This window comes from Leptosomus discolor, chromosome Z (genome assembly GCF_034619465.1).
Source record: "Leptosomus discolor isolate bLepDis1 chromosome Z, bLepDis1.hap2, whole genome shotgun sequence".
NCBI classification, from domain to species: domain Eukaryota; kingdom Metazoa; phylum Chordata; class Aves; order Leptosomiformes; family Leptosomidae; genus Leptosomus; species Leptosomus discolor.
Genome location: NC_141419.1, coordinates 65,011,123 through 65,019,588, shown reverse-complemented (window position 1 = coordinate 65,019,588; position 8,466 = coordinate 65,011,123). Strand labels below are relative to the sequence as shown.

Below are 8,466 nucleotides of genomic sequence, written 5' to 3'. Positions count from 1 at the left end.
ACGTATATGCATTAATACACGTGCAGCATAATTGCATCTGTTTTCCTTAAAATGAGGACTGATTATTGGAAACAACCCCATTTTAAGCCTGCCATTATTCAGATTAACATTTGTGTGTCTTTTGAGAGCTTTCAATGGTATATACTGCTCATTGTATTCAAAACAAGGGTGAATGCCTCTGAGAGAAACACACTTTATCTATTAATAATTTATATAAGCAGTATGTTTCATTGTGAGCTACCAACATTTACTCTGTGAGGACTTAACGTACATAAATTATTTTACACACACAATATTCCTACTGAAATGCTTTTCCATTCAAGTACATCTTTAAATTAGATGTAATTTCTTTTTAAAGAAATAGCATGACCTATGTTGAAAGTACAGTGCTTTGCACTGTTGCAGTCTGACCACAAACTAAGTTATAACATTCATTTCACTTATTTAAGATGCTAGTACTTACTCTACACGTCTTCGTTTGTATATACAGGTAGTAATTAATCTCAGACTCAAAATCAGAGGCCACAGCTTAAGATCAGGCTCTAAGCTGATAGTAGGAGACTTGAACAAAACATCTGACTGATGGCAGGATATTCTGTCATAGGTACCCCACAACGTAAGGGAAGTGGGCAGGGCTATTTAAAAGAAAACAAAACCCCCATCCCCTCCCACCCAGCCACTGGTGCGCTCAGCCAACAGGATTTGACCTCTCTGCTAATCAACTTGGTCTCTCCACACCTTCACTGCTGTTAACAGCTATTCCATGGCTTTCTCCTCTTTCTGGAGGCAGAAATCAAAGTCCTTCCTTTAAGCAGACTTTCAGCTGAGTATACAGCAATTGATTTCTACTATAAATTTTATTATAGCAAGTAGTTATACCAATGCATTTTATTGAATTTAACCATTACACTATAGATGCTATCTGTGATAGACATATGTAATTGTCTAAATTGTTTACATGCTATCGATAACTGATGAATAAATACTGGAAGCGAACATAAAATGTTCAAACCAGCATGGGTGGATTTTGTCCAGAGAGCTACTACTGTTAGTTTCATACTTTCATTTTAGAGATTCTTGTATCAGCAAGTTACATAAATGGAAGGACAGATCTTTAAATAGCCTGTATTATCATGGTCCCATAAAAGCTAGATAAAATTAGACTAAGACCACTGCAAGTTTTGGTTCAAGGTCTTGCATAATTTTAATTTATTTCTTGTTTACTCTTTTTTTTTTTTTCTTTTTTAAATTCATGTTATTGATAGCACAAGAAATGAGAACGATTTCCCCGCCCTGATTTAGTCAGACTTAGCAAGCATTAGCTGTTTCAAACAAAAATACAGTCAATGTACCATTTCTCATTAGTAAAGCAGTTACCAGTTATCACCCAACAGGTGTTAATTCCAGTTCATGTAACCCTCCTATTTCTACATTGATCTGCCCTCAAGCAGCATGAAACATCTAAACTGAACTGACCTTAACTTATTCAAAGATCATTTTCTTTCTGATAAAACGGAAATCCTTATCAAAGAGACACCAGAACTTACATGTGTGAACCAGAAGAGTGCACTACTAGCTCAGGCAAAACATAATTTGAACATGAAATTTTAATCTTTCATTAAAAATTGAAATGCAACATCTATATTTAAACAACTTTATTAACATAGTCAAGCAGTGATTAACATTCACATCTATTATGTCACATCATACAAATGTAAATACAAAATTACTACAGTACAATATATATTCTCTGCATGATCCAAAATATTTGGTGGCCCCAAAAACTCTTTAAAATTCAGCAGCTTATCAAAAATTAAAACCATATTCTATTTAAAATGAAGTTCTGTTAGCACATAGGCAGACTTTAAGAAATATCACTCAATTTAGTACAGTTTGAGAGGTTGCAGGAGGATATGTTTGAAGGAAACATTCCAACATTGTGGCAGATACAGAAACATCAGATTTAAAGCTTTCAAGCAAAACTCATACAACCTAAGTTGTCAGCAGAAAGATCAGTCATCTTTCATTTTAAACTATTTTGTATACTGCATCCAATTTAAAATTTTAGAAGTGTCTAGTATTAGTAACTCAGACAATGTACAACGTAACTACATATCTCTTCCCATTAAAAAAAGATAACATTACACTAGAGATTTCAACAGCCAAATGAACCTGCTTATACCCATCTTTTTTTCTAATCGCTGTCCTCGCAAAAAACACCCAGGCCTTCTCAATTTTCTTGCTCACCCAAAGTAAGGAAATAGATACCTAAGGCGAAAGTAGCACGATAGAACCAGCTTACAGAAAAATGATACTATACCGTAAGCACCGAATTCGAGATGTGGATTTGGCTTACTTAAAGTATACTGTAACACCACACAGGGATTCATCTTATAGAGCCATTTTAAACTTCCCTCATATAAGTACATTCAAGTGAGTAAGTATCCTTTTTACAGAATATACTCTACAAGGCAAGCAACAAGAGTGCTTGCCTCAGTTTCCCCATTTAAAATAATAATCTAAAACTGGCTTGCTCGAACCATTAAGTGCAAAGAGCAAGCGTCAGTGGCAGACATAAAACATTTTCTACTGGAGAATATCACCTAGAAGACTGATAGATGCAAGTCATTCTGGAGAATGCATAGGTGAGTGAAATACACAGCTACTGATCAAGCTTTATTTATTCAAGATGAGATTACTGGAAATACTTATGTAATATATAACAAATATGTATGCAAACTACATCAGTGTCTATCTGAGATAACTGCAGGATGTTTTGCCATTTCGCTGTAGAGCTTAACCTTTATCTAAGATAAAAAGTTACTCTTTAGACCCTATATAGAAGCTTTATGTGTGCATCATCCTCATGAAGGAGATAGTATTGAAGCAATTAGTGTTAAATTGCAACTTCCTTCCTTGACAAAAGATGAAATTTTTTTTTTTCTAATACAATATTGCATTTAAAGCATTTTTCAAGAAATATTTGTTTGAATATGGATGCATTCTCCTCAAGGGAAGAACGTTTTTGCACCTTATCTGTTAATACATTCAATATGAATAAAACAGGTGAAGCAGAAGTCATTATTGTCCCACAGTAGAAGGTTAATTTAAAGTTTAAGACAGAGGAGCTGCCTAAATGAAATACATAAACTGATATAACTAAGACACATTTTATTAGCATGTGTTCTGAACAAAAAGGGTACAAGAGTATTCACCTGAGATAAAGCTAGTATTTGAATATTTTTAAGTAGCAATGAGTTTCACTTGAGGAAAGCCACTTGAAGTTTTAAAATATACATTTTACTATTATACAATATATGCAGTTTAAGTAATTAAGATTGATGCTAACATAAAAGTCCTAACAAAAAAAAAAAAAAATCAATCACAGTGTGTATCAATATTGTTAGTTACAAAATTTATGCTACTTCATAACTTTTAAAAATTATAATGATTATAAATTTTAAACCCATTCTTCTAAAAGTGATACTTTAAGTACAAGCTTGAAGGAGCAATAAACTAAAGCATAAGAATTAGCTTATTAAAATTTAAGTATATACATATTCACTGATTTAGAAAATAATCAAGCTTTGGAAAAAATTTACAAAATTGATTATTTTCGCTTGCACTTGTTAAAAATAATGAACTATTCTAATCTTTTCCCCTAAATGAAATGAGCTGTTTCCTGAATGTGTAAAGAAAAAAGTTAGTATTGAACTTCACTTAAGACTAATTTAACAGCAATTTAGAACTGCCAAAAAGATGGATTTATAAGGATTTTAAATACACTTTCTGTTACCAACTTAGGTTGATCAGCAGCTTTTGTTCACTCTCAGAATCCTTCAAAAAGGGAAACTCAAAACAGGAAAAAGGCATATATAAAAACAGTAAACACTGACCTCCTGAGGTTCCTACAACAAAAATATTCAAGTAGAAAATCTACACCATTACTTAGCAGCGGCTATTTCTGTAGTTTAGCACACTAACAGCACTTTATTCAGTGTGTAAGGAGCAAATGAAGTAAGCCGTGCTTTTAGCATGCCAAGAGGCAGAAACACTGGAATGTAACAAAGACAAACTAACAATTCTACCAATATAAACATTCAGTCAACATTCAAGAACTGTCAAGACTACACCACAAGAATTAAGATGCTTTTTATATATCCCATGATGCAATAATTAAGTTATAAATGTTAATGCTGATTCAGAACTTTTCTTACCTCACATTATACCCTACATGGCTTCTGCAAATCTCTGCGCTATATGATGCATTAGGAATATGGTTTATTTGCTTTAAAATGTACCATGAGAAAACTTACTGATACAAAAGACTATTTCATCAGCACTGTTTATTCCTGCCTTATTTTATTTTCCTTGCTGTTATACCAGATCACATCTGTACAAATACCTATTAAACACGTACGTACAAAAGTGGCATCCTAAGCTAATCCGAGGTGAGGTGGAGTGGTTTTATTTGGTTAAAGGGGCTTCCTTGAAATTTAAGTTTAGTTAAACTCTGATTCTAGCTGTTATGCTACAGTATTTTTAGGGTAGGTTTTCTATTCTACAAATTTTTAAATGTTATTTCTCTGAAACTCTTCTCTAATATTCAAACACACTTAAAATTAAAGCAAGTTTGGTTCTAAAATAATATCCCACCTTGCTAAATTTTAAAGGTTTGGGGTTTTTCCCTTCCAGAATTTGGTTTTAAAGTGTTCGTAATGACTATTACTAATGTAATTCACAGTAATTAGTTAAGAAGAAATTTTGTATTTGCTACCAAAGCAATGTAATTTGAAAGCAAGTTATCACATGCAATTTTGACCAAATTGAATAAATACTATGTACTAGCATTACTGAATGTACTTCATACAATACATGTCCAAACCATTCTTCAGGCATAATCCATTAAAATTTTCAAAGCCAAAAAAAAGGGGGTGGGGGGCATGTAAAACACGCATGCTATCATGCATAAAAAAAAAAAAAAATCAAAACTCTTTAAACAGCATTTATAAGTCGACACTCACACAGCTCAAACTTCAGTGCAATGGCTAAATCATTCAACAGTCAAAGAACAGAACCATGCAAAGAAGAGCAAGTTCTTAAAAAAAAAAACAAACCCAACCAAACAAATAAACCCCAAAACTGTTATCCAGTATCCATTCTGCAACGCAAAGGTGAGAAGCTAAATCTACAAAAAGGCTGTTATGGCTTAATTTTGTTTTGCAGATTAATTATGCAGCACTTGAAAAATGGAAAGGTGTGGCTTCACCTCTGACCAGCAGAGTTAAAAATCTCTCCATTTTCCTTTATCATCATGGGATACTCTTTAGGCAATCTAAATTATTAAAGACTTGCCACTTTCAGATGGACACAAGATCAAGTGTACCAGTTAGGATTTCACATTCACAGTACATAAGAAAATACACATGGAAGGAAAAGTAAAGGGTTAACTTAACAAGGATTTATTCACAGGAATACATGTAAGTAGAGAAAAAAAAACACAACAGAAAAGCTAAACAAATGAAATGAAGAGGATCCAAACCAACTTTCACTCTGTAGCTTTAAACTTGCACCCTTGTGCCTTTAACTACATCACAAAGGGCCACCAACATGCGCCGATACAGTGTAGATACCCTGCATTACATCCATTAACTTAAACATCTCTTTAAGATCATGCTTTGAACAAAAAGAATGCGCAGAAGGTAATATGTTGAGTGGGAATAAACACAAATATAGCAATCATGTCATCAACTTCTACAATTGTCTTTACGTGCCAACTAACATTTATGCAGCCTTTAACAGGTCTTACCACGTAGCTCATTTTTAGATTCTGATAAAATCACTAGTATATAACCATGCAGAAAGCACATCACACTGACAGCACAGAGGCAAATATTTTGCACAGCTATATCAGCTTTCCACATTGTGCAGGTTACACACAATACAATATCAATCTTATTCTTAACAGATCCTAAAAAGGTATTTCAAGGCCTAATTGTTAACTACAGTACTTTATATCTATATTCTTAACAAAAAGAAAATCCACAGAATCTTCAAAAGGAATTTTAAATGCAGGGCTATATTGAATTGGTAAACTGCAACACAAAACTGGCGCAACATAGGTAAATGTATACCAATTTCACTCTATGTGATGCAAGCATGCTACTTTCCCACTAATTTAAATTATTTCTGATCACTATGAGCCAGAATGCATGCCTGAACTTTAAACTGCACGTTAAGAATAATGCCTTACTCTAGAAATTAAATCTAATGAGTATAATAATCAAATCATGTCCACTACTTTAATTCTTTTTTTAATGTAAAAATTAAGATGTCAATCTTTCCTTTGAAGTGTCCCTCCCCTTACCCCAAAAATGAAAGGAGTGACTCATTTGGCAGCTTGCAGGTTGCTTCATTTTGTCCAAGCTAACCTTTATTAATTTACGATGGGGTTTCTATACTGTACTGCAAATGCCTGCTCCTAATACGGACACAAGCTGCATTTTAACTGTACTAAATTAATTTATGTAGTTTTTCATTAACATGCAAATACCTAGGACTCCCATCAAGCAGGATGAAATAATGTAGAAAACCCTTACTTAAAAAAACATGAAAGAAAAAAGAAAGCCTTTTACTGTTTGTGACCCCCATTCTTAGGTTTCCTTTATTGTGCGCAAAATAGTTTTCTTCTTTACGTATCCCTATGGTTCAATTATATGGTTCTTATTTTGGTACAATTCCCCATAATATTCCAGAATGTGCTGTTTTATGACTAGATTATTTTTTTTTAATTTATTTTTTTTTCTTCTTCACATCCAGTGCAGAGTTGTAATAGAAGACAGATTTCCACCCACAAAGGCTCCAGATGTTAAAACATTTCCCAACATCGACTTAATACAGTGACGGCAACACCTCCCTCCCGCCCCTCCCAGTAGGGTTGGGATTGTACTGTATTCCCTACTGGTTTACCCTTCCCCCCAGTAAAGGGTAACATTTTCCCTGGGTGCAGAGGCTCCCTCATAGTCTCCCAGACTGAAGGACCTGTAAAAGGGAAAGATAAAGGTATAATTACATTTTAACTTGAACCTTAACTGACAGATCTGTAATAGACAAAGTGCTTTTCTGCCTTTTTTAAGCAGTAGGTGCCAATCTTTAACTTAAAAACGTATTTACATTTAGATTTTCCCTTGTAAGTCGGTTAAGTAAATGGCACATTTATATCATGTAAATTATTATTCATGGAACAACAACGTATGCTTTAAAGCTACATTGACAGTTCCGCTATTGTAGCTAAGCTAAGACATAAGATAAAAGCAGTCCTATATAATCTAACAAGCTCTTCCATTTATCAGCACAAAATTATGAGGTAGTTATGACATTGAGAATAAATATGAAACATATCCGCTACTGACCTAACAACTTCACTTTCAGGTGGATTAAGCAAGATAGCCATAGCATTTTCTTAGTTCAAGCTGAGAATAACGGTGAATTTTATTACTTTGGATTCCTCTTCATTAGAAGAGGAAAACCCCCTTAAGTCAGAACTAAAATGCCCTCATTGATAAATATGCAAATGCTTGAAATTAGTTTATATTTAATCCATTGTTCAGATCAAACATGTAAGTCAACCAGGATTTCTTATGTCAATGACTGAAAAAAATCTCAAGCTGACTTTTAAATAGTTGTCCATTCAACAATAAAACAGAATTGTATCATTCACTCCCATAATTTCAGTATGAAAATTCTATGGCAAGTATCAAATTTATATAAAGACTGACTGAATAAACTTAATTCACCCTCTTTTTTAGGCAGTATTACAAACTCTTCATAGTATCACACTATTTCACACACGGGAAATTTGCTCTATACAGTGTGCACAGATAGCATACAAAGCAAGGTGGTATAATACCATAACTATTCTAGTTACTAGATAGCATGCGCTATCTCTAATATTCTATTTCTAGATTATATAGATATTCTATTATAGATAGCATGTGCTATCACTGTTCTTTGCTGAAGCTGAATCATTCTCTGCACAGAACTGTAACAATTCTGAATAGGTGCACAAAAATGGAACATGGCAATAATAAACATGTCAGCCTCCCCAAGCTCTACAGTTACAGCAGAGTTACAGGTTAGCATGACATCCTTCATTCAGTGCAAAGATTATCTAGTATGTGGTTAGAAGTATATTGGACTTCTCAGGGCTAAAGTGGACTAACAAACTTGCTTTCCTATCTTAGAGGAATATTCCTGCTTAGACTACATCTGCTATCTACTAATTCATAAGACTAATTCATAGGGGAGCCTGTGTCTTTAGTACGATAGCTTGAGCATCACATTCATCACTTTGCTTATTAAACTTGAACCGGCACTTTGTTATACCTACACTTCCAGCCTTATCTTGATACACTACCATGTGTATCATACACACACATTTTCTTTCTTTCTCTCTCTCTGTAAAAA

The 8,466-nt window shown here is 33.7% G+C and overlaps 1 protein-coding gene across 1 annotated transcript in view; it reads right to left on the bottom strand.

Annotated features, from left to right (window-relative positions):
* Window positions 1-5,441: 5,441 nt before the first annotated feature.
* TNPO1 (transportin 1) overlaps window positions 5,442-8,466 on the bottom strand; it is a 59,047-nt gene continuing 56,022 nt past the window's right edge. Inside the window, exon 24 of the mRNA XM_086479999.1 lies at window positions 5,442-7,041. The gene's annotated coding sequence lies outside the window, so the exon portion shown is untranslated. The remainder of the gene's footprint in view (window positions 7,042-8,466) is intronic.